Below are 27,059 nucleotides of genomic sequence, written 5' to 3' on the forward strand. Positions count from 1 at the left end.
AGTGGTTGTAATCAACAGCAGCTAAACCTCTGAGCACAGCGAGGCTAAACCTCTGAACACAGCAAGATTTAAACAGTGGTAGGAATCAACAGTAGCTATACCTATGAGCGCAGCAAGATTTAAACAGTGGCAGGGGTCAACACAGTAACAAAATCTGTGGTTGCAGCAAGATTTAAACAGTGGTAGGAATCAAAGGTAGCTAAACCTCTGAGCGCATTAAGATTTAGACAGTGGCATGAATCAACAGTAGCTAGACCTCTGAGCGCAGCAAGATTTAAGCAGTGGCAGGGGCCACACAGTAACAAGACCTTTGGGCGCAACAAGATTTAAATACTAGTAGGAATCAACGGTAGCTAAACCTCTGAGTGCAGCAAGATTTAAACAGTGGTTGTAATCAACACAGTAGCAGAACCCCTGAGCGCAGCAAGATTTAAACAGTGACAGGGGTCAACACAGTAGCTAATAATCTGTGCACTTCAAGATTTAAACAATGGCTGGAATCAACACAGTAGCAGAACCTTTGGGCGCAGCAATATTTAAACAGTGGCTGGAATGAGCACAGTAGCAGAACCTCTGGGTGCAGGAAGATTTAAACAGTGGTAGGAATCAACAGTAATTCATCTCTGGGCGCAGCAAGATTTAAAAAGTGGCTGGAATCAACACTGTAGCAGAACCCCTGAGCTCAGCAAGATTTAAGCAGTGGTACGGGTCAGCACAGTAGAAGAACCCCCAAATGCAGCAAGATTCAAATACTGGCAGGAATCAACAGCAACTGAAACCTCTGAGAGCAGCAAGATTGAAAGCAGTCAAACTGTGTAACTTCTAAAAGCAGCAAGATTCAAACAGTGGCAGGAATCAACAGCAACTGAACCTCTGAGCACAGCAAGGTTCAGCAAAAATGCAGAATCAGATCACAGTGCAATCCAATGCCAAGGTTAACTAAGGAGCGCCGCAAGATTCAAAGCAAAGCCAAACAATGGCTGAATCAGATGGTAGTAATGTAATAGTGGCAGGGTTTCAGGGGCCCAGTGATGACTGACCTCCCAACTCTTACGACCTTACCTGGTTGTAGCAGTAGAGTGCTTCGTCAGGCGCCCAGTACGAACTGGGCAATCAGGGGATGGGAGCTGTCCAGGCGAGCTGCCCTTTGCCTTGTGACCCTTAGCTGGCTGCCCAGGCAAGGCTGCCTTGGAAGGGACGCTGCAGTGAGAGTGTTCCAGTCAGCTGGGTAAGCAAAAGGCCAATCCCAGGCCGAAAGGGAGCGCGGCAGTGGAGCGAGGAGGGGGTAGATGGATGCAGGGGACAGAGAGAGGGGAAACAAACGGATGTGTGCAAAAGCTGAACAGAGAAAACGAAGGGTGCACAAGTTAAATGCAGCGCTTACCAGTGGGGAAGTATTCCTTCGCTAAGGTGGTGTTCAAATGGGCTGAGATGCCCCATGAGCACTGAGAAAACCTCAGAGTGTACACAAGCTGTTCTGGTTACGTGGGTAGGCAAAAGGCCAATCCCAGGCCGAAAGGCAATAGGCTGAGGGGGCAGAGTCAGGGTAGAGAGAAAGATGGATGCAGGTTTACAGAGAAAGGGGAAACAAATGGATGCGTGCAAAAGCTGAGCAGAGGAAGTGGAGGGTGCACAAGTTAAATTCAGTGCTTACCAGAGTGAAGTGTTACCTTGCTCTACTGGCATTCAAATGGGCTGAGATGCCCCATGAGTACGGAGAAAAACTCTGACTCCACCCAAGCAGTTCCGATCACGTGGGTAGGCAAAATGTCAATCCAAGGCCAAAAGGCAGTGAGGTGAGTGGGCAGATGCGGGGTAGAGAGAAAGATGGCTACAGGGGACAAAGAGAGGGGAAACAAATGGATGCGTGTAAAAACTGAGCAGAGGAAACAAAGGGCGCACAAGTTAAGTGCAGTGCTTATCAGTGGGAAAGTATTCCCTCACTCAGGAGGCGTTTAAATGGGCTGAGATGCCCTATGAGCTGGGCAAAAAGCTCAGAGTGCACACAAGCTGTTCCAGTCACGTGGTTAGGCAAAAGGCCAATCCCAAGCCGAAAGGTGGCAGGCGAGTGTGGAGAGGCGTGGTGGAGAGAAAGATGGATGCAGGGGACAGAGAGGGGAAACAAATGGATGCGTGCAAAAGCTGAGCAGAGGAAACAAAGGGTGCACAAGTTAAATGCAGCGCTTACCAGTGGGGAAGTATTCCGTCGCTCAGGCGGCGTTCAAATGGGCTGAGATGCCCCGCGAGCACAGAGAAAAGCTCTCAGTGCACGCAAGCTGTTCCGGTCATGTGGGTAGGGAAAAGGCCAATCGCAGGCCAAAAGGAGGGTTGGGGTGTGGGGTAAGGCAGGGTAGAGAGAAAGATGGATGCCGGGACAGAGAGAGGGGAAACTAATGGATGCGTGCAAAAGCTGAGCAGAGGAAATGAAGGATGCAATGTAGCGCTTACCAGTGGGGAACTATTCCATCGCTCAGGCGGCATTCAAAATCATGGAGAAAGCTTTGTTATATTGGAAGTCACTTTGGAGGAGTGAATACATCTGTTTAAGTTAGGAGCTAATTTGTTAAATGATCCTTCAAAGAGCATATTTTGTATCCATGCTGCTTGATACACTGATGTGTTTTCCACCTACGTGCCGCCTTACCTTTTGTTTCTTATTTTTGGTTTTCTCACATTTTGTTGCACTAGCGCCACCTAAATGTCAAATCATTGTTAACAGGAAATAGTGAAGTAGGGGTTCTGACAACAGTGTATCCGGTTGGCATGGTAATGAGATCTGCTCACGGATGAATCTGCTGTATCACAGAATGTTCCTATGGTGCTGTCTGTCTTCTTCTTGCTGATAGATTTTTGAATACCGAGGCTTGAGCCGCATTACTCCATCTTCTCGGGTTGAGTATGTAGTCGTGGGCTAGGATTCTTCTTCGTCTGTGTGGATTTGTCACAGTAGGGTTGGTTTCACACGGTCTTTGCAGTGATGAGCCACGGGTTTGAAGTGGTGGCAGTGAGTCTTTTGATCAGAGGGTTTGGGTTCTGATCCAGTCCTTGGCAGAAGTTCTTATTCAGCTTTGCTAGATGTTCGTCCAACATCTCGATGCCCAGTTCTCTGTGAAGGTCAGCTATCCTTGTGAAGATTGGAGCTCCAGACGATATCCTTGTTCTGGACAATTTGAAGACTCTTCCGGTGTCGCTCATGGCAGGTCATCCATGATGGGGAGGCATATGTCAGGGTAGGTCTGATGATCGCCTTGTAGACATTGATCTTTGTCCAGAGGGGCATGGACTTGGTCTTCAGGAGTAGGTACAGTGCTACCATCTTTCCTGTTGCCTTCTGCTGAATATTCTCGAAATGGCTTCCCCAGTTGAGTTTGCTGTCCAGGATGACACCGAAGTAGCGGCTGCTGGTCTCCCACTTGATGGTCTCCCCATTGAGGCTGATTTGCGGGTGCTCCTTGCAGGTTCTTTGCCACTTCCTTTTCGCTGAAGGACTGGGAGATGACTGCAACATTGTCTGCATACAATGCCAGGTCAATCTTGTGGAGATCTGTCGGGATGTTGTTGGTGAAGATGTTGAACAGGAAGGGTTAGAGGTTCGATCCCTGTGGCATGCCTGCCCAAATCGGATGTGATAAGGACATCTCAGACCGCAGGTAGCTTGCTATCGTCTTCACCAGGTAGTCGGGAAATCCCTGGCCGATCATCTTGTACAGCAGTCCCTTGTGCCAGAACCGATCGAATGCTTTAGTGACATCCAAGAAGATGATTCCAGTGGACTTGTTGATGTTGAATCCGTGGCTGATGGTGTCCACCACTCTCAGCAGCTGGTGGGTCGTTGCATGCTCCTTTCGAAATCCAAACAAAAACATTAAAGTCCACCGTACTAAAAGACAAAGTTCAATTATTTAGAAACTTAGAATATTATGTGTATCTTTTATGATATCACAGTATCTATAATTTGGGCCATCTTGAATTCTGAAAGCAATCAAAGTGATTATATATCAGAAAAATAGCAAAATTATATTTGACATTGTGAAAACGGAAACGTTGCTTTACATAGGAAAATATGTTTTGGGAAAAACACAAAGACACATGTTGGAACAGTTTTGCTAATTCACAGTAGAAATAGTAAAGAGATTATTAAAACACAAAAGACAAAAAATAATTTTTTTGTGAAGGAGAGAAATCGTTAGGAATTAAATCAACAATTTCTAAACTAGAAGTAATAGATAAAGAACTCTGATAGTAAATAATAGAGAAGCATAAAGAAAGTATTTCTTTCTCAATGTGCCAAATTGCCTAATTTTCGAATTGGCTTGTTCATCACAGAGCAGATCTGGTCCTGTTCCACTGTTTTTTATGGGACTCTCCCCATTCTTTTATGTATGAACCTTTCAAAAATCAAATCCAAACTGTTCATTTGCTAGTAGATTTCTTTCTGAGGTGAAGTCGCTGAGTCGGGTGAGGAGGACCTTCTCCAAGAGCTTCGATGATCCAGTTAGCAGGCCGATGGGGCGGTAGTTTGCAGGATCCCTCAGTGGTTTGCCAGCCTTTGGGAATACGATGACCCTTGCTTCCTCCCACGATCTCAGGAAGGGCTGAAGCCTCATGCATGCATTGAAGATCTCTGTGAGGTGTTCCATTGAGGTCGGTGGGAGGTTCATGATTGCCAGGTTGGTTATTCCGTCGCTCCCTGGTACCTTGCCGTTCACCAGCTTCTCTGCAAGTCCTGCTACCTCAGAGCTTGTGCACCGCTTGATATCTTCTGCTCCCACCCCAGTTCGGTTTTCTGTGAGATGCTTCTCAAGTTATTCCTCCACTCCGTCTGGGAGGCTGTTTACCTTGTTTGGGGTGAACAAAGCCTCCAGTGTCTCGGCGAGTACCTCTGCCTTGCCCTTGTTGCTGCATGCAAGGTGGGTTTGTCCCTGGATTGGTGGGCTTGGCTCCTTCTTCCCAGACAGGCGACAAGTCATTCTCCATACTGAGTTGTCCCCCTCCTTCTGCTTGGCTGCTGTGGCCTCCCATTTCTCTCCACAGTGCTGTCTGATTTGCTCCAGCAAAAGCCTTGTGAGTGTGTTGTACTTCTGCAGGAGATCAGGCATGCAGAAATCGGCCACTGGCGTCGGGCCCGGTTCTTGTCAGCGATTGACTGCTGGATGCCTCTCGCTAGGTCGTAGATGGAACCTCCTATCTGTGTCTTGGGGGCAACTTACACCAATGAGTGAACGTTTTACAGTAAATGTGCCAATCAGGTGTCCCATTTAAAATCACGTTCTCTTATCCTAACTAGGCAGCGTAGTGATCCTTCCTCTGCCGGCTGGTCACCCTGCCCCTCTCCTCTGCCATCTCCTTCCAAGCACAGCTTTCAGAAAACTTGGAGAGGGTGTACCGAAAGCATGTTTTATGTGTTGATGTGAATATGCTCAGTTATTACTTATCCAATGGCCGAAAGGTAAGCAACGCTGTTTAAATGCTCCTGAAAACAAGGTAAGAGAATCTATGTTATTTCTATGTTTAATTATTGCCATCCGGTTTAAATTCTCCAGAATATTGTAGGAGGATGCAATTGTGGTTATTACAATATTTGATTTTTTTGTGTGCTTCTCTGGGTCATATAAAATCTTACTTTTCTAGTTTGATCTGTGTGGTGATCAGGGTCACAAAATAAGACCACTCAGGAGGGATCGTTGTAGGTTCCTTTATAAAATAATGGCAGCATGAAGTTCCTCTCACCAGCCACTCTTCACCCTCGTGTCAAGCTCACACTAGCCTCGTGGACAGGCGCATGCGCTTGTCTTGCCGGGAGTGGGTCTTTTTCCATTTGATGCTCGACTCGCAGGCTCATTCCGCCGTCGTTTCCTCACTCTCTTTCGTGCCAATGGTGGCACTGCATGATGACATGGCTTGCCCACGACTCTAGCACGGCTCTTTCATGTCACTACATTATCCCCATTTGTCAACAAAGCTGTTTTTAGTCCATGACTGTTCTGTGGGTCGTCCCTGCTTGAGTGGGGGTTCATCCTCTTGTTCCTGCTTTTCTCGGGTGTTGCTCCTCTCTTCCCTTGGTCCTTGCTCCTCCCGGGTCCCTCCTTCAATTTATTCTATTCCCTTCGGGTCCTCATTATCTTCTTTTCGACTGTAGAGTGTAATTCTGTCCCTGTTCCATTTCTTCCCAACCGCGTCTGAATGTACTGTTCATGTAGCTCCTTAGCCTGTAGTGGGGCACTGTACTTGGACACTGTCCATTTGTCTTTGTGTGGCATTCTGACCTTTACCCAATCTCCTCAACTGATGTCCTGTCTCTTGACTGCTTTCCTCGAATCATGCACTCCCTTTCTTCTTCTTTTGGTTCCCTTCACTCTCATTTCTGCCTCTCTCAATTTATTCGTTATACTTCTTTATCCATTGCGGCGACAGCCTCGTATTTGCCAGCGTCTTTCTCATCACGCAGAACAGCGATACTTTTGCTCACTTCTTCTTGACAGTCCAGTCCTCCTCTGTATGCTGCTTGCATTATGCCCTTCACATAGCGGTTCATTCTTTCCACCTGTCCCTTTCCTTGGGGTGATATTGCGTGGATTGTTTGTGCCTCACGTCATTCTTCAGCAGGTACTCTTTCATTTCTTTGGAGACTAACTCATTTCATTTAATTTCTGTCTGTGGCTATGGTCTATGGGTATCCTTCCCTCCTGAATACTTCCTCGAAGTAGGTTATGGCTGACTTGGTTGTCATTTCCGCTATGAAGTGAACTTTTGACCATTTGGCCGCGTAGTCCATCATGACCGCTGCATACCTGTGCTCGGCTGGGAGATGCTCCATGGGTTTTATGAAGTCTACACTGAGTTAATCCCACACTTTCTGGGCCATTCTACTGTCCCCAAAGGTGCTACTGTACCACCAATCACTTGTCGCTTTCTTTGCAGAGGTGCAGTTCTTCAGGGGCCTCTCTATTTCCGTGTCCATTTGAGGTGACTAATATTGTTCCCTTATCCTTCTTTTGGTGAGTGTCAGTCCGGTATGGCCTTCATGACCCATCCATATTTACTTGCTCCTGAGGCTGGTGGTTGGTATCAACATGTTTCCTCTCATCAGGACTCCTCTGTGCTCATGCAGCTTTGTTTGTATCTTCCAGTAACTTTGCAACTCTAGCGTTCTTTCCCTTGGCCACCCTTTCTGATTGTACTCCACTAGCCATCACTTTTCCTTTTCCTCATTCTCAGCGCTATTCTGCTGATGTTATGGCTTGATTTCCATGATCTTCATTTTCTCATTTTCCGTGACAACCACACATTCTTCTTTCAGATATGTCCCTTCTTCTTCCTTTACTAGGAGTAGTCTTGCTAGGTAGTCCGCTTGCTTGTTCTGCCATGGGGAAATGTGCTCTATTTGAAAGTTATACTCCTGAATTTTCGACGCTAGCCTTGGCATCTGACTTCCTGTTCTCCTCGGTTTCAATATGTTCACTAGCGGCTTGTGTTCTGTCCACAAGCTGAATCTTCTTCCCCACAGTTATGTCTTGAAGTAATTTACCACCCATATGCAGGCTTGCCTCTCATTCACTATCATGAAGTAATGTTGCTCCGTGCTCGTCAGTGCTTTGGAAGCAAATGCAACTGTGTACGTCTCCCTTTGGGCTTGCTGCATTAGGGCTTCTCCTATCCCATACACACTTGAATCGATGGCTATGATGGTTCTGTTTCTCACATCAAAGCGCCTAAGATTCAGAGCCTCTCTCATGTCCTTCTTTATGTCATTGAACGACGATCTGTATCACTCTGTCCATTCGTACTTCTGCCCCTTGATTAGCAGCTTCCTCAACTCTTCCGTTTTGTTGAAGAAATCTTTCACAGATTTTGCACAGTATTTTGCCATCCCTGTGGAGAACTTCAATTATTCTTTTGTCTGGGGTTCTTGGGCTTGCTCAATCATTTGCACCAGCCTTTCTTTCAGTTCCATGCCTGCTGTAGAAACAGTGTACTCCAGAAAGTCCAATTTCTCCTTGTGTAGCTCACACTTCTATCTCTTCAAACTGAATCCTTTCTTCCTAGGCCATTCTAGTGCTTTCTCCTATGCTGCGTCATGTTCTGCTTTTGTGTCTCCGTAGATTAATTTGTCATCTTGAAAGAGCTTGACATTCTCTATGCCCTGCAACGTTTTGGTCATGATTCTTTGAAACACTGATGCTGCTCAGCATATTCCAAAAAGGCATGCGTTTGTACTGATACATGCCGTACAGGGTTATGAACGCTGTCAGGTGTCTCGACTTTGTGTATAGTTTGACCAGATGATATGCACTGGTGATGTCTAGCTTTGAATATATGGCAGCTCCCTGTAAGGACTGCATCATGTCTGATATTTTGGGCAACAGGAAGTTGTCGCTCACCATTTCCTCATTCAGTGCTCTTAAGTCTATGCACATCCAGAGCTTGTCAGATCTGTTCCTCCTGGTTATCACTACTGGGCTAAGCCATTCTGTGGCTTCAACTGCTTTAATGACGTCTTCTTCTAGCAGTATCTTCAACATTTCTTGCAGTTCTTCACTCAGCGTGACTGGCACTGCTCTCACCTTTTGCTTGACTGTGGTGGCTCCCTCTCTTACTTTGATTTGGTGCATGTACGCTTTTAGTGTTCCTATTGTGCCATCAAATATCTCCACATAGCTTTTTAGTATGCCTTGTTCCTCTACGTTGGTCCGGGCCGGGGTTCGTGCTCTTCCTCTGAGTCCTCACTGCCGCTTGTTTCCCTTTCTACTTGCTTCATCGTCTTGTTTCTGCACATTATCTCAAAGTGGCCTAGCATCTGACATTTTGCACACTTTTTCCCTTGCGCAAGATACTCTCTGTCATGCATCTGCCCATACCACACTTGTAGCACTCTCTGAGGTTTTTGGGTTTTTCTGCTTTGTGGTACTCTCTCCTTTACGTGTTATCTGCCATTCTCAATCTGTGGTTTTTCCACTTTCCTTCATTGATTTGCATGACCTCCTTCTCAGCCTTTTGCTTTTGCTCCTTCTGTTTGTGTTGCCTACTCTTGTCCACAATATGTGCTACGTTCAGGATCTTTTCTAACGTTGGCGTCTTGCATTCAACATTTTTCAAGTATTTTGGAGCTTCTGTACCCCACCACCAATGAATCTCTTAATATTGTGTCTAGGCTGTTTCCAAAGTCGCAATCTGTCACTAGTACTCTTACGTCCCATCCCCTTTCCTCCATACTGTATGGGTGTCCCTTCCAATGGACGGGAGACGGAACGTTTTTCACCAGAAAAAATCTTCTTCCCCTTTAAATTTAGAGGTGCACGGGGGTGCGGCCCAGGGAGACTTCCCCGACTCCGCCCTCCGGCGCCAGACCTCAGTCCCCTTTTCTGCGCCGACGGGAACGGGACGAATTCACCAGCGCTCCTGGGTTTGGCTTCGGCCATGTAATTCCACGTGCGGATACTTATTCTCTTTGTCTTTTTTTGTCTTTTTATCATTCAGGTACTCAGTCCTCAGGCACCACGCTTCTCCCCGGCGCATGTCGACTTCCACAGGGTTCAGCAGGTGTCCATCCTGCAACAGGCTCTTCCCAACTTCAGATCCCCACGCCCTCTGCCTATGTTGCCTTGGCCCAGACCACGGTTGGCAAGCTTGTTCAGCGTGTGGCTCGCTGTCGTCGAAAGCGCTGAAGAACAGACTAGCCAGGTGGAGGGAGCTCTTCCAGAAGTCGCCTCCACAGGACCTCAGGAACTTCGTGAAACAGCGAGCCAGGCCCAAGGAGAGGCCGTTATTTTCTATCGCACACCGCAAAGAAGACTCCTTGCCAAGGACTCTCCCACGTGGGAGGGACCGTTCAGGTCCTTGTACCAGCACAAGCAACAAGGCTGCTTCAGCTACCGGCCCTCGGGCCGAGGGATCCTCGGATCCTCCCGGTGGCAGTGTTGAGGGACCGTAAGGTTCTTATACCGGACCGTCATCTGAGGGTCTCCGCCCTGGTACCAGCAATATCTCTGAGGGGCTACGCCCTAGCACCGGCAATACATCCGAGGGGGTGCCTAAACGCAGCTCTACCGACTCCCAGGTTGTCACACCTACTGTCACACCTACTGGGCCTAAGCCCGAGGAGCAGAGTATGCCTTCTGATCCACATACACGAGTCCTGGAGGAGGCTGGGCCCAGCGAGCCCAGCAACACGTCGCAGGCGCGTGGCAGGCAGCTCAACAAGATGGCCCCTGCGCCAGACAGAGGCACCTGTCCGACGCCATTCCAGGTACGTGGCTGACAGCCTATCCTTCTTATGCGTAGGGCAACGTCCCACTGCATCCATACGGGCAGGGTATGCAGCGGCTCCAGCTGCCCCCAGCTACCCTGTCAGTACCCCCCTACCGCCTCAGACCAGTGGAGAGGGGTTCTTCGAGAGGTTCCTCAGGCTCATGAAGTCACCTCGGATGGGGCTTATCCTCAAGGACGCCATCAGGGAAGTCCTCCCGGCTATGCTAGCAGCACCAAAAGCGCCTCCACCGACGGTCCGGGGCAGCCGCTGGTCCCGGCTCCCCAGCCGACTCCTCAGGCGGTTTCATACCAACCTCCACCGCCTCCTCAGCCCCCGGCTGCGGTCCCCGTATCCCAGCCTCCGGCACCAACTACACCTCCACCTCCGCAGGATCCTCCTGTTCCGCAGGACACAGATGATGAGGAGGATCCAGACACGCTATCCTCAGCCAGGTCCTTCCACAAACGTCTTGCTGGGCTGGCGGAATACCTGGGCCGCCCCCAGCCTGAGGTTGAGCAGCCGGCAGAGGGGGTTCTGGCTGAAGTCCTCACGAGACGCCCCTCTGCCAAAACAGGGATTCTTCTGCAAACCGATGTAGTCTCCCTGGCCAAGAAGGTTTGGGTTAAGCCCCACTCGGCCCAGCCGGTCAATCGACACCTGGACGCCAAGTACAGGCAGATGGAGGGGGATACACTCTTGCTCTCGGCCTATCCTCAGCCCCATTCCTCTGTGATCGCTGCATCATCACTATACTCCAAGCCTCAGTCATCCTCAGCCTCCTCCTCTGCGGCTCTACCAGGCAAGCAGGAGAAGATCTTGGAGGCGTACGGAAAGAAACTCTATTCCAACGCGTCCCTGCACCTTTGTCAAGCCAATGCCGATGCCATGCTGGCTGCCACTAACCAGAGGTTATGGCGGGAAATTGCGGACTACCTCCCGGAACTCCCTACGGAGAGCCAATCACCTTTTAAGGGGGGCTGGCTGAGGCCAAGCTCGTGGCGCATGACCTTGTGGAATCTACCGTGGCCCATATCCACACCTCTGGCCGTGCCTTCTGTATCGCCACTGACATGTGAAGGACGGCCTGGCTATGGGCCATTAAATTCAACCCGGACATCCAGGAACGCATATTAGATCTACCAATCGAGGGGGGGACCTCTTCCACTCCACCATGGACGAAGAGCTGGACAAAAAGAAAAACAGCTCATAAACGGCCAAGTCTTTATCCATCTTGACAAAGACCACGCCCAAGTCGTACACCCAGTCTCAGCAGCGCTCCGACAGGGGGCGTACGTATGTAGGGTTCCGCGGCTTCCAGGAACGTAGATCCAGGCAGGCAGACCGCTTGCCGTCTCAGAACCGGCACAAGCAACTAAAAAGGGGGGGGGGTAAGGGCTTTTTCCAGTCCTCCTCCTCCGCAACAGCCTCCCAGGGAAAGAAGGCATGACACGCCTCTTTGGATCCACGTGTCTCAGTTGGGGGGCAGGATTGCTCTCCATGCACATTGCTGGCGCCAGAATTTCATGGACCCCTGGATCCTCTGTGTAGTATCCACGGGGTACGGCCTACCCATCCCAGCCTCTCCTTCCCTCTACTTCACTCCCTCAAGTTGGGACAGCAACTCTCTGGCGGAGATCCGGTCGCTCATAGAGAGCTAGGCAGTGGAGGAAGAACCAGGCGGGCCTGAGAGTTGTGCTGGACCTTTCCACCCTCAGCCTCTCCTTACCACAACAAAATTTCAAGATGGTTACACCAGCTTTTATAGCGTAGACATTGTGCAAGGGAGATTGGATGTGCTCTCTGGATCTAAAGGACGCGTACCTACACGTCCCGATTTGGCAGCCCCATAGTTCTTTCCTACGGTTCAGGATCCTGGGCTACCACTTTCAATACAAGGTCCTTCATTTTGGCCTCAAATCGACCCCAGGGTCTTTACCAGGCTCATGAACTCGGTAGCTGCCCTCCTCAGAGCGCCGGCCCTCCACATCTACCCATACCTGGATGACTGGCTCGTCAGGGCTACATCTCCCGAAGCGGTTCACCACTCTTCCCATGCCCTTATGAACACACTGCATGATCTGGGCTTCTCTCTCAATCTCAAGAAGTTGCAGCTGCACCCCACGCAGACTCTGACATTGGGCCTCATCTGGGACACGTGCTGCGAGAAGGTATTTCCATCGGAGGACAAGATCTCGGCCATCAGGAGGGCCACCTCCCACCCCACAAGCCACCATCAGCACAGACTCCTAGCTCGAGGGCTGGGGAGCCACCCTGGAGGATCTCTCGGTCCACGGCACCTGGACTCGACAGGAGCAGGAATACCACATCAATTGGTTAGAGCTGAAATCCATCTGGCTAGCGCTCAGAGCATTCCTACCAATTCTCAGGGGCAAGGTTGTCCTCATCCAGACAGACAACTCGACCAGCATGTACTACGTCAACAAGCAGGAGGCACCAGATCCCCTGCTCTGTGCAGACTGGCAATCAGCATGTGGGAGTGGGCCCTGGCAAACGACATCTACCTCACGGCAGTCCATTTCCTGGGGGAATCCTACCTGGAGGCGGACAGACTCAGCAGGTTGGGAGCGGACAATTACGAGTGGCAGCTAAACAACCTTGTTATTCAGGAGATCCACTGAAACATATCTTGCTGACACCACTGACGCCATTAAGCACCTAGAGGGTTTTCCTTTCAACCCTGAGATTGACGTACTTATGACTTTAGATGTTGAGTCACTATATTCCAATATACCACAAATGGAATCTTTAAAAGTAATGAAGGATTTTTTGGACTTGCGGTCAGGTATTCAATTAGTTCCAACTGAAATACTAATAGATTTGCTCGAGGTAGCTCTCTCACGCAACTATTTTCGTTTTAAGTCCTCTTACTATTTACAAGTGAAAGGAACAGCGATGGGGGCAGCTTTTGCCCCCAATTACGCCACACTCTTCATGTGGAACTTTGAAAGTAGGGTTATTTTGTCAGACACTAATCCCTTTAGAGATGCCATCAAATTGTATAAACGTTACATTGATGATATAATTATAATCTGGGACAAAACAAAGGCAGACCATCTTCTATTCCTCCCATGGCTTAATGCTATGGATATGAATCTCAAATTTACTATGTCAGCAAATAGCACTTCCTTGCCATTCTTGGACTTGCTAATCAAGAATTCAGAGGGTCACATTATTGTTGATTTGTATCGCAAAGAAACTGACCGGAACACTATTTTAAGATTCGATAGTTTCCACCCTGAATCGTTGCGTAAGAGCATTCCTTATAGTCAGTTTCTTAGGGCTAGACGCAATTGTACGAAAGTTGAAGACTATAAGACCCAGGCAAACATTATCGAAGACAGATTGCAGCAGCGAGGTTACCCTAAACATATACTTCGACAATCTCGAAAAAGAGCTAGATATCAACATCGTGATATTCTCCTCGAGAAACACTCTCGGAAAGATATCACTAAAGAGCGGCTAGTGTGCGCCATGACTTTCAACACTTTTCACCATAAGATTAAACAAAGTATTATGAAGCATTGGCATCTGCTCCAACTTAATAATCCAGAACTGGCAAAACCTATTTTTGCATTCAAGAAAGGTAAGAACCTTAAAAATTGGCTTATTAAAGCTGACAGGTCTAGCATTGGACCTAAATTGAACACGGTGACAGGATTGTGGGGCGCTAAGCCCATCCAAGGTCACTTTCCATGTGGTTTCTGTAACCAATGTGCTTCTTCTATCACTGGAACTTCTGTAGTGATTAGCGGAAAGAATTGGAATCTTAATCATCACACTACGTGTAACACTAAAAATGTTATTTACGTAATATTTTGCCCCTGTGCTCAAACGTATATTGGCAGAACATCTAGGCCTATTAAAACCAGAATTGGCGAACACAAATCTAAAATTCGAAATAAAATCGTGTCTGCCCCACTAGTTTCTCATTTTCTTGAAAATAATCATGACCCGAATAGCTTGAAATGGTGCGTGTTGGAAAAAGTCTATGGTACTGACGCCAACAATACAGCAGCCCGCTTGGCGCAAAGAGAACAATGGTGGATGTACAACACCAGTAGTTATGAAACAGGACTTAATCGCCAAGAAGAATGGCTCCATTGTACACCATAAAAATAAAATTATAGGCTTTTCTTCGAGCATTCCATTTTACATAAACCAATTCGTGTTCTTCGGTTCTCTCTATACTGAGTGGCAGCAAGATTTTTCTTTAAACATTTATTTGTTTGGCTCGCCGCTGCACTGTACGTTTTTTTATGCTTTTTTACATCCCGGCTCACGAGTAGTCATTTTTTAGCATTTACGGGACCAGGGTCTTCCATAGGTAGCCCCTTTGATACTCTCTTGCCCTTTTTCGTGCATGCGACACTTGCGGGTAAGCAATTGTTCTCTTTACCTTTACAAGGTGAATTTTGTCCTTCTTTAGTATCGACGGGACATGGGGCCCATATATGTAGTCCCATTTCTATCTTCACTCTCGTTTGTATTTACAAACTTATATACGTAGTCCTACTTTTATTTCCATTCCCGCGTGTATTTATAAACTTAGCCGCGGTTTCAACGTCTGCTTGCGTGCCTTTGCTTCAGCTATCGCAGGAGACGATCGGGGAGGCTGTGCGAGGTGAGGCCTTCATCATTAATAGATGGGTTTGAAATGCGTCCACATGAGGTTGGGAGTTGCGTCTACAGTATCTTTTAGCCTCTCTCTCTGATGGGCTTCCACAGTTAAAAATGGTGTGAATGGCTAATATGGATTTGGCCATGCAAGTGGCTGTTGTTTTATCCAAGCAGCCATCCTTCTTTTCCATTAACATCCCAAACCTTAGAGGTTCGGAGCTGCCTACTGGATAGAATCTCTCTATTTTTGATGTTTTCGGTTTCAAATGCAAATGCACTTATACGATGTGCATCTAATTATTTGTAAGTCTAGTTCCGCACACTACCAAAATGTAAAAAATGTGTCTTTATGTTTTTTCATTTAGGGTTTTCAACCCAAGGTTTGCACCCTTTTGGACTTTTCTCGTGGCACGACATAACATCGTCCAAGACGCTTATGTTTGGAATGTCGTTTATTCTATCTACATTTTAGTCCACTGGCGAGATGACCAGATTGTGAAAAATTGAATACTTAAAGGTTAGTGACAGAAGGAAATTTAGTGTTCTACTCCCTGTGGAGACAGGGGACATTGTGTGTCAGCATTGGAAGTTTGAGATAATCTTGTGATATCTCATAAGCTTCATATCTTTGTTTCTTCAGATGTAAATTCAATTTCATCTTCAGTCCTGCTTGGGTGGCGGATTCGAAACAATTATACAATTTTCGGCACCATACGTGGACTTATTTAGGTGAATATATATCCCTAGGTCTTTTTAATGGCTAGAGGTGGCAGGTATTAGGAGGCTCTTTCATTTCATGTTTTATTCTAACATATGTATTTGTGTTTTTTTCTTATATGTTTGTTTCAACGTGATTCACCAAGGGTTAAGGCTTCTAACAGACTTCAAGATCTACAATCAAGTCTTTTGAATTGTTTAAAGCTTTACCTGTGAAAACTACTGTGTCATTGTTAAAAGTTTAGCACCAATATTTACAGCATATCGTGCGCCCTGAAGAAGGCGACTACTGGCTCACTTAATTGAGCCAGATAGGTTGATTTCGCCGAAACTGTAATGACATTTGAATATCATGTATGTACAGTAGGCACTTAGCACTTTTTTTTGTACTTAGCACTTTATTCCATTGGCAGAAATTTCCTTTCCAATAGCATCTTTATCATTCAAATGAAATTTAAAAAATATGAGACAACGATGCTTTATCTGGATTAGGCACTCATTACCCTTTTGCACCTAGCACTTTATTCCATTGGCAGTAATTTCCTGTTTTATAGCATCCTTACCATTCGAATGAAATTCAAAAATATGAAGATAGTGATGCTTTACTTTGATTAATACTGGGTCATGAATTGTGGTAATTAAATTGCGATTGAATGGTTTAATGTATTAGACTGGACAAGTATTTTATACTAACATTAATTCATCTATTTTATTGTCGTGATACTGTTTATGTATTATGTAATTTTATAATGTTTTTTGATGATTATTAAAATATGAAAATATGAATCTGTTATGATTGGGCCACTATTCCTTTCCACCTCTATTCCTATAAATTGGGTACTTAAATTAATATAGTACTCCTCCATGTGAACTTCCCCCTTCGGGGTTTTTGTTGTCTCATTCAGGAGATCTTCAACAGGTGGGGTCATCCCCAGGTGGATCTCTCTGCCACCTAGCACAACAAAAAGTGCCCTCAGTTTGCCTCTTGGCAGGGACAGGGCCCCAGGGCCCTGGCCGACGCATTTTGGCTTCAGTGGAACGGCATGAAGGCTTATGCCTTCCCACCCACACCGCTGATTCACAGAGTGATTTGAAAGATCAAGGCGTCTCGCCAACTCGGAACATCATTCTAATAGCTCCATGGTGGCCGGCAAGGCCATGGTTTTCAGAGCTGCTCACCCTCTCGGAGATGCCTCCGATTCACCTCCCGACGGGCCCAGCACATCTTCTGGCGCAGCATGGGGGCAACGTCATCCACCCTGCGCCACAGAAACTGGCCCTCACTGCGTGGTACCTGAGCAGATAGCGCTGCAGCACCTCAGCCTCTCTCATGCTAATCTGGAAATCATTCAGGGCGCAAGGAGCAAGGCTTCCAGGGCCCAATATAAAAGTAAATGGACCAGATTCTGCCACTGGGCAGACTCCAAGGAAATCGACCCCCTGGCATGTACGTTGGATGACATGCTCTCCTTCTCGGCGCACCTCGCCCACTTCGGTGTACAGGTGGATACCTGCCGCACCTACCTTGCAGCCATCGGGGCTTACAGGAACTCGGAGGAGGGGATGTTTTCCTCCTCCAATCCTATCGTCAAGAAACATTTGATGGGGCTAGCAAGGCTCTGCCCGTCCGTCAAGAGACCGCACCCCGTGAGGGACCTCAACATAGTCTTAGGCGCCCTGGTGCACAAACCGTTTGAGCCAATGGCGTCCGCGGACATCAGGCTGGTCACCATCAAGACGGCCTTACTAGTCGGCCTCACCTCGGCTCGTAGAGTCAGCGAAATCCAGGTGCTGGACGCCTCAGAATCATATCCTACCTTTCACAGGGACAAAGTAGTCTGCCCAAGGTGCCATTTGCTTTCCACTTGAACTAGGAAATATTCCTTCCTAGGTTCTTTGCCGATCCTAAGGGTGAAGCACAGAGAGTGCCTCACTGCCTGGATGTCAGGCATGCCCTGAAATTATACTTGGACATGACCAAGGGCTTCCGCAAATCGGACACCCTGTTCGTCACTTTCGGAGGCTCAAGACCAGGCTTTGATGCCTCCAATGCCTCCATATACTGCTGGATGGTCTTGGTACTGAGTAGACCCCCCCCACCGGACCGGGAGGATCTGGGTGCTGAGAGGATCTTGTAGCCATCAGGGAGGAGAGTGTCAAAGCTTATGACAGAGCTGGACGTGAACCATGTCTCAGTAATACCGAACCATGTCTCAGTAAGACCAAGGACATCAAGGTCTAGTTCTTCAAGGAGGTGGCAGATGTCAGAGGAGTGTTTGACGGCAGAGCGAGAGTTGAGAGTGGCAATATGAAGAAGGTTGCCAGCCTTAAAGACTTTCCGGGGAGGGGTACAGATCAGAGGTATGCCCTGCGGAGGAGAAAGAGCCCTAGGAGGGGCAGAGGAGGAGGAGGAGGAGAGAGAGGGCAAGGTCGCCAAGGGGGCAGAGGAGGGGACAGCAGGAGATGAGAGGAAATTGATGAGGCGAGGGAAGCGCCTATCAAAGAGGAGAAGATTGGCCTGAGGGCCTTGGACCATGACTGTGCCATTTAGGTAGACATTAATGATGACTTTAGAGGAGTCGAAGGAAGCCATGAGAACTTCCCAGCGAGTGCCATCATTAATGGGAGAGGAGGAGGAGATAGAGAGAGCACAGAGACCATATGAGGAGTCCATAGATCTGGCGAAGGAACGACAAAGAGGATGTCGGTAAGGGTCTAATAATGCAGACCAATCACTAGATGGCAGACTAAGCATAGACTAGGCAAATGTATGACTCTAACATGCATAAAAGCTCATGAAAGACTATCGTTGGTAAGTTTGTCATGCACAATCTGACTTACACCTTCATTCTGATGGCGGTGTATGCGAAAGAAGAATGGGGAAACACGTTTTCTCTGTCTGTGAGCTGTCCCTGTGACCACAGACCAGGCACATATAATGTTACTGATAGCGTAATATACATGATTGTGCAGTATTCCTTGGAAGATCTTGCGCCAAGGATGGCACTGCACCCCGAGGGAGAACCATTTGTGATGCAATGTTGGGCCTCACAGATGGTTTCCTGGGGGCTACAGGAAGATGTCTGTGGATCCATAAAATCTTTCTGGTAAGCGCGGACAAGAAAACTGGTGCCTGTATTCTCTCTATTTTGCAATTTTGCTACAGATCAGGCAGAAAACGAGGATTCTCTACATTGGTGCAGACACGCCCAGAAAGAAGTCTTTCCAATGGTTTCTGCATGCATGCAGAGAATCTTTGACCCACATCTGTAGTATGCTGCTGCAGAATTCTTCTTAATGTAAAATCAAGCTGTTTATTTTGCAACAAGTAATTTTGAGGACCTCATTTTAACACTTTTCAGTCAATGCTGGTTGTCGGAAGCGGTGTCCTGCAGGTTTCGGTTCCATGTTAGCCTGAGGTGCGGCTTGACGGCCTGATGTGTCGGTACGCTCCTACGCTCCTCCGCCTTGGGTCCTTTCCTCTGATCGAGCGCCCAAGCTCGAGCGAAGTGTAGTTCTCGTACAGAGTTTCTCGTCGGAATTTGATAACAATAATTCTCTGCTGAACCTGTGTTACTGCCTTGAAGGCCAAATCACGAATCTGGAGAGGCTGATGGATCAAAGTCTTGTCCCAGTGACGGTAGACATTGTCTCCAGTATTCCATTGTCTGAAGGAACTATCTCAAGTACTCCACCCATTGTTATTACTGACAGACTCTCCTGTTCTTCTCGATTTACGGGTCTATTGGACAGCTTAGCCTAATCGAAAACACAAGATAATCTATCCCTAGATGCTAACAATAATTGTGTGAAATGTAATATTGAATCTAAATTGAAAGATGTGGAGACTCATAATACCACAACTAGTTTTGCTCTAAAGATTTTGCTAAGATTGTGCTATACCATTGTTTCCCAGGTTAGAAACAATGCAGATGCGCTTAAGGAAATGGCTAAAATAGACTCAATCCCTGAGTTGGTGGTAAAAACTCGGGTTGAGAGTGTGAGAGTGTGGATGGATGTCATCTATCCAAGAGAGAGAGGAGAAGGTGGCAAAATTCGGTAAAGAAATTAGAAATAGACGAGGCTATTGCAGTGTCTGAAAATGTTTGTAAAGTGGTGCCAGATTAACGAAATCCACTTTTAAAAGAGGTAGAAAGGGAGCAGCAAAGAAGGCAAAAAACCGTGCTCTGAAGGGTGGCAACCTTACCACCTGGCTTATGCTAAATGGCTTATGGCCAAAATCTAAGGCCCCTTATGTACAGGGTAGCCTGGCTACAGGGGGGTCAGTTATTGTACCTGATGATAGTACTTTTGATCCTATTGATTCCTCCTTTGATAGCATGAATGATAGCGATGATGAATCTGTTGAAATTGCTGTGCCAAAAAAGAAATCTAAGGTTAGGTTCTCCGAAGTGGTTAAAGAACTACCTTCGAAACAATTTACAAACAATGTAAAATCATCAATAGATTATGTTCCAGTACGCCCTAGGTCGGTGTATCTTCCGAAAAAATAGTTTTCTATCTCAGGCGGTACAAAGAAAACCAGAAAGCTGATTAATTGAGAAAAACTGCTTGAGATTCTAAATGCCCAGCTCCCTCTGAGAATACTAAAAAGTGGGGATTTTAAGATCATTGAACCATGTCAGGGGTTGTTTAGTCGAGTTCATTGTTATTCGGAAGCTGTGGTATGTCTTGTCAGGGAACATAAGAATGAGTTAAAAGAGTGCGGCTATTTGCTTGATGCCAATGAAGAAGGATCTGACTGCCTGTCTAATAAGGTTAGTCCTGATTATTCCAGCAATCCTACTCAGGATAAGGGCCAAGTGATGGATAATGATGCAATAAAATCACATTGGGAATGGCTTTTTTCATTTCTACCGCTGGGCCAAAATAAATATTGAGATGTCACCATTATACTATCCTGCAATACGAGAGGACACTGTCATCTATATGCTGAATTGGGTTCACATGATCTTTTTTGTAATGCCCAAATTGTCCTCTTACAAGGAACATGGCTTTTGCAGGGGGTTGTATTTGATGTCTTTCGGCATTCCATAATCTAGCAAGCAAATGTGATAAGGGCAGCCCCTTTGGGGGCTTGATAACTTTGGCATCCAACGGTATTCATTCCTCTAAATGTGAATTGGCCTCCCCTAATCCCTATGTACTGATTGTAGAGATGTATCTGAATAATGGGATCCGTATTATGCTGGTAAATGTATATGATTCTCCGGGCAATGCACTTACGGCTGTTATTCAACAGAGTATTTATGAGTGCTTGCTCGATAAGTGTATTGCTGATGGTGTGACCAACATAATATTGGGAGGTGATCTCAATTCCAATATCCTGCTACATCATTTGGGAGATATGTCAAAAGCTGAGATGTGGTTCACATTCATTTAGGAGATGGATTTATTGGTGGTGAATGGAAGTGTTCATGATAAAACTGATACTTGTAGTACTTGGACTAATGGTTGTTATATATCTATGCTTGATTTTATTTGTATGAGTAACAAGTTATTTGATAGCTTTACTGGCTTCCAGATTTTGGAAAATGAATTTAGTGATCACTCCTTGCTACAATGTATGGCTAGGTGGGACAACAGATCTGTAAACATTGATGCAACAAAGGAGTTCACTATCTCTAGCCAAGGTAATAGGATTCACTGGTTGGATATTAATTTAGCAAAGGATAAAAAATGGTGCCATGATATAAATATTGAGCAATTGCTCACTTGTTCTGCGGATAACATAATTGGCTGGCTATCTAAGCACTTACATGATATCATGTCTATTGGAGGCAAGCTAAAACCCTACAAGAATAGTCTCAATAGAACTAGAGTATATGATAGGGTTATACAAGATATGAAAAGGGGAATGCGCAGAAAGCTGCGTGTTTGTGACTCTAGTGGCCACAGTCTGGAGATGGTGTATAATGAGAAGAGAAGGGTTAGAAATGCATACCGCAATGAGATAAGAAGGTATATGGTGTCCAAGAATAACATCAATTGGCAGTACATGGTACGTCTCCTCCTGGATGGAAATACTAGGAAATTCTGAGCTAGCTTCAGATCTCTTGGTAAAGTTGGGAACTCTGAGCTAACGATCCCTATTGATAGCCGTACCTGGGTCATGTATCTTGCCAATAAATTTAAAGGTGATATGACTATCTTGGTCAAGAGACCTATCCCCACTTTACTAAGGGAAGATATTCTTAGGTTAATCAAGAATCTTAAATCCTCTGGCTCCCCAGGGCCTGATGGTCTCTGTAATGTCATTGTAAAGGAAAATCCAGAGGTTTGGTCCAGCATTTTGGGGATCATATTTCAGAAAATCATTGATACTGGTGTCATGCCTAATTCTTGGAAGATGTTGCATATTATTCCTGTCTTTAAGAGCAGCCGTCGGAATCTACCTGAGAACTATAGGCTCCTTGCCCTTACCGACGTGTCTAGTGAGATTTTCTGTACCTTAGTCCTTCATGAAATTACTAAATGGATTGACAGTAATAACATTTTAGATAAGGCCCAAACTGGCTTTCGCAAAGGGTGCTCTACCAAAGATAATGGGCCTCATTACGACCGTGGCGGTCCGGAAATAATGGTGGCGGTAAACCCGCCGCCACCGTTGTTTCCGGACCGCCTGATCCCGACCCCTGCAGGCGGGAGGTGATGTTCCCGCCAGGTCTGACCTGGCGGGTTTAACACCGCCCGCCTGCAGGCGGATGAGGAAACACCGGCAGCATTACAAGATGCTGCCGGTGTTTCCATGATCCCGATTCCCATTGAGTCCCATAGGACTCAATGGGAATGGGGATTTACACCATTCCGCCTCCGTGATTCCCGGAAAACCGGGGTTGTGATGCCCCGGTAATTCCGGGAATCACGGAGGCGGAATGGTAATATGAGTCCGGCGTTAACCAGGCGGTTTTACCGCCTCGGTTAACGCCGGACTCGTAATGAGGCCCAATATCTTTATAGTCACAGTCTCATTGAACAGGCCAAGGGTAAGAATAGGCTGCCTTTATACCTATTATTTGTAGACTTTTCATCAGCTTTCAACTCGGTTGAATGTAAGAGGCTGTGGTCGAAACTTGAGTTACTTGGTATGCCACCCTAACTTTTATATGTCTGTAAAATGATTTATGACGAAAGCAAGGCCAGGATTCGTATAGATAATGGGGGTGCACTGTCCGAACCTGTTAATATCGCTAAAGGAGTAAGACAGGGATGTACACTGGCACCTACATTATATAATCTATTTAATGCTGATTTTGGGGTAATATTTAAAGCAAAAATGAATGCCTTCCCAAGAATTGGTTCTCATAAAATTGGTTGGATCTGCCATTCAGATGACATTATCATTTTCGACAATACCTATAGTGGCATCTGAAATAGCACTAGTGCCATCTGTGAAAATGCTAATGGCCTTACAATTAACCTTAACAAAACTCTGTTTATGGCAGTGGGTCATAATAGCTGTAAAAAGTCTGGAATACCATGTTCGCTGGGTGTGATAAGGAAAGTAAATCCCTATAAATATGTGGGCCACAAGGTGTGTGGTGATAGAGAAAAAATGAACACGCTGGTACAACATAATGAAAGATCAAAAGTTATGGCCACACTTACAGCAGTTATGTCCTTTTAAAATAAAACGGCTGGCTATAGCTTGCTCGGAATTACCAATATCTCTAAGCAGAAGCTAGTGGCCATGTTTTTGTATGCCCTGGAGACATCTTTTTCGGATTGGTCTGATTGGGCTGACATTACTTAAGGCATCATATGGCGTAGATTGCTTGGTCTTGCCAACTATACCCCTGTACTGGCGGTTCGGTTGGAAATGGGGCTTATTTCCTTGTCCACCCAAATTGACCACAATCGAGCCAAGCTATATGTGAAAATTAAATTTGCTCGTCCGAGTACCCTGTTCTATATTCTTAGGGAAGGTCTGGAGGATGGAAAGATGGATGCTCTTAATAAAAACGAAGAGAAAAATCTGCAACTTTTTGAAAAGATTTTTTGGACACCTTGTTGGGATCATGGTGAAGGGGTGGTGTTAAAATCTTTGAAAAATGTCATAGAGAAGTGGGAGTGGGTGGCAAGTCATGACAAGGTTTCCTCCGTGAGTTCTTTACATACCTTTGCTAAGATGCCTTTCATCTATAAAGAACCTCAAAGATATCTTAAACGTATGCCCTCCCAGACTAATCGCAGAATCTTTCTAGATATCAGACTTAACCATCTTAATGTTCTGGGAGTTCGGGGAAGGTGGATGGGCCTACCTACTGAAAAAAGGACATGCAGATTATGTGCGGACAATACCATGGTGGAAACAGCAAGACATGTACTCACTTGTTGTCACAAGATGAGATCTACCTATGACAAATACTTTGCCAAACTTGATCGGGAACAAACTTATATTGAAAGTGAAAACATTTGGTGGCGTTGTCTTTCTGGGAGGAGCAACTATCTGATTATTGCCATCACTCAGATCTGGAAGGTGGCAAATGAACGTTTACGTAAATTTGAAGATGAAGTCAAATTGCTAATGGACCTTGAGAATGTAAATGAATAGGGTCGTGCTTAGGCAATGTGGGTGTAGCTGTGATTCTGGATACTTGTTTCTAGGGTTCCAGATGTTTTTTTTCTTTTGTATATTATGCCAAGTTTGTGTTTACTTCTGTTTTCTTTTTTCTCTTTATTGGTGAATTTAATGTATATGTCGGCTGTGTAATTTTCGAATCGCTATCTTATTTTATATTTGTGAAAAGTTCTATGAACTATAACACAATTTAAAAACAATAAAAAATGTAAAAAATTAAAATAGGTGCAAAAAGACACAGATAGTATGAAGCAGGCATAACCAACTTTGCCTCCTGTTTTTTATGACTGGTGCCGTTTTGGATTGATTTCCTGGCTAGAGCAGTGGGACAGAGCATACAATGTTCTCCATGTTTCCCCCTCACCATGAAGGAAAACTGGCAGTGTCTCTAAGTTTGATGCGGGCGGAGATACTTCAGTCTCCATGGATTCCACCTGCTTTTTACACTGGTTAAAACAGGCGGAATCCATAGGGATGGATTAATTGCAATGAGGGCACATACTAATTGAGGTGGGGAAAAAAGCATGTGAATGCAGGACAACCTGGATTCCCCTGCCTTCGTTCCCCCAACCAGAAAAGGATTACATTAATTTGGGAAGTACTACATTGTGTGGGATTTACATCCGAGTTAAAATGAGGGTGTGGGATTTTTAGGTAATTCATCAACGATGAGTCCTCATATTGAATGGTGGTTGAGGTGTTGATGTAGAGCTCTTGGCTTTCATTCATTTGATCGCCATTTTCTTGTCACAGCAAAACAAATTCTGGAAGCCATACTAGTGTCATTTTAATTTAGTTTGTAAAACTCTTTTAAAACGTATTGCAATAATTTAAGATTTAGGTAACTCACATTCGTTCTTTGTGTTCCAGAAATGGTTATAGTTCCTTCTTTTTTCTTTGTACCCCTTAGGTACGTAGTAATTTGAGTTCATCATTGATTGCAATAAACATACAAAATGCTGCACATCAAATGGATATTCGGTAAGTAGTGAAGTTAATGAGAGGATTTTCTGGTTCCACATGAGACATGCGGAAATCAGAAATTGCTGTGCTAACAAAGCAATAATACCATAGATACTTATTTGTTGTGCCTGCTCATCAGGACTAAATGTCGCACTTTGAAACACTTGTGTATAGGCGCGTTATAAATGCCATATCATATCATGTACTGTTAAAGCAATGTGTCTTTCCTGTATTGTATACAGCACACAGGAGCAACATAAGACAATATTAAGTTCATAAAAAGGGTATTGATTGCATGTAATACACTTCCAGGAATAGTGGTTGCTGGAGAAAGGACCCCAACAGACACTGGCCATCAATATTATGGAGAAAGCAATGGTGAAGGGCAGAGAGTTCAATTTTACTCAGGAAAACGCGCATTCAGCATTGTCTGTGGGAGATGGGGGAAGGGGTGTAGACTGGACCAGCCTGCTTGTTCTTAGTTGCAATCAAAAGCTATGTTTCTAAATGTTGTATGAAGGTCTTACACAAGCAAGAGCAAACTTGCTCAAGTCAGGAAATGCACACTTGTTCTCTGACCCTCTTCTACTATACTGTACTCCTTGTCTTTTAATGGAAGGGAGAGGAGTAACGATTATAGCAACTAGTAGAAAGAACAATTGCAAAGTGCTGTCACTTGCTAAACATCTGCACACTCATCTTTCGAATGTATTGTGTCCTCCCACATATTCCTCATCTTAGATATATCCTTACCTTCAGCTCTGCTGCTTCGGAAACATTTTTCTCTCTCTCCACCAGAGGGCGCTCCTCTCGAGGCTGCAGCGTCGATATCCCTCTGCGGCATCCGCCGAGCACCGACGTCATCCACTGTATAAATGCCTTGAGCGCGCCCGTTGACCTCAGTTCCGTTTCTCCGTTAGCTTCGCTTCGGATCGAGTAACATTGCTTCAGTTCGTAGAAATGTCGTCTTCATCTAATCCTTCCAGGCCGAAGACTAGATTCACAAAATGCCAGAAATGTGGGAGAAAAATGTTGCTGACTGATCCACATCGGAATTGGCTCTGGTGCCTCGCTTCCGACCACCGTTTAGACGAGTGCGGTTCCTGTCAGTCGTTGACCCATAAGGCCTTAAAGGAACAGAGAGGTAAACTGGTGGTGGGGGACGAATCCTCAAAGTTTTCTTCGAGAGGGAGAAAAGACTCGGCTGAGTCTTCATCAAAGCGTCACAAAAAATCTAGGTCGAGGAGTAGATCCAGGAAATCCTCTTCTTCTTCCTCAAAAAAGGCAAAGAAAAGACGACACCTGTCTCCCTCTTCCTCTTCCTCGACGTCATCTGAGGAAATCATTACATGTCCATCAAAACATGATTCCCCAAAAAAGTGGGAAGAGTTCGAAAAATCTATGCTAAAGATTTTTGAGAATGCGATCCAGACCCCCTCAATAAAGTCTACCGAAGGCCATGCCCCTGCTCATACAAAAAGTGACAGGGGAAGATCTAAGATGAGAAAATCCAACAAAAAATCATTGAGGGTGTCGTCCAGGGAATCTGCCCCGACGCCTCATAAAAAACACCTACCGGTGCAAAAATCAGAGGTAGAACTCAAAAGAATGGTGTCAGATACTACACGCCATCAAAATCGTAGTCTAAAACGTCCTCGAAGATTCTATCGAAGGCGGTCGAGAACAAGGTGTCGACAACCCATCCCAAAAAGGTTACGTCGATTGCACACTCGACGGTGTTGAAGGCTCTTTCGACGGTGCCGACAGAGTCCACAATTCCTTCGACAGGGTCGACAATTCCTTCGAAGGTGTCGAAGATTACCTCGACGATATTGAAGGTGATGACTACAACGTTGACGCCATCGACGCTTTTGTCGACGTCTTTGTTTA

The 27,059-nt window shown here is 45.9% G+C and overlaps 1 protein-coding gene across 1 annotated transcript in view; it reads left to right on the plus strand.

Annotated features, from left to right (window-relative positions):
* Positions 1-27,059, plus strand: part of DPP7 (dipeptidyl peptidase 7) — a 3,316,481-nt gene that overhangs the window by 3,270,199 nt on the left and 19,223 nt on the right. The window contains exon 10 of the mRNA XM_069612152.1: positions 25,117-25,187. The gene's annotated coding sequence lies outside the window, so the exon portion shown is untranslated. The remainder of the gene's footprint in view (positions 1-25,116; positions 25,188-27,059) is intronic.

This window comes from Ambystoma mexicanum, chromosome 8 (genome assembly GCF_040938575.1).
Source record: "Ambystoma mexicanum isolate Mex_15411 chromosome 8, UKY_AmexF1_1, whole genome shotgun sequence".
Classification (NCBI taxonomy): Eukaryota; Metazoa; Chordata; class Amphibia; order Caudata; family Ambystomatidae; genus Ambystoma; species Ambystoma mexicanum.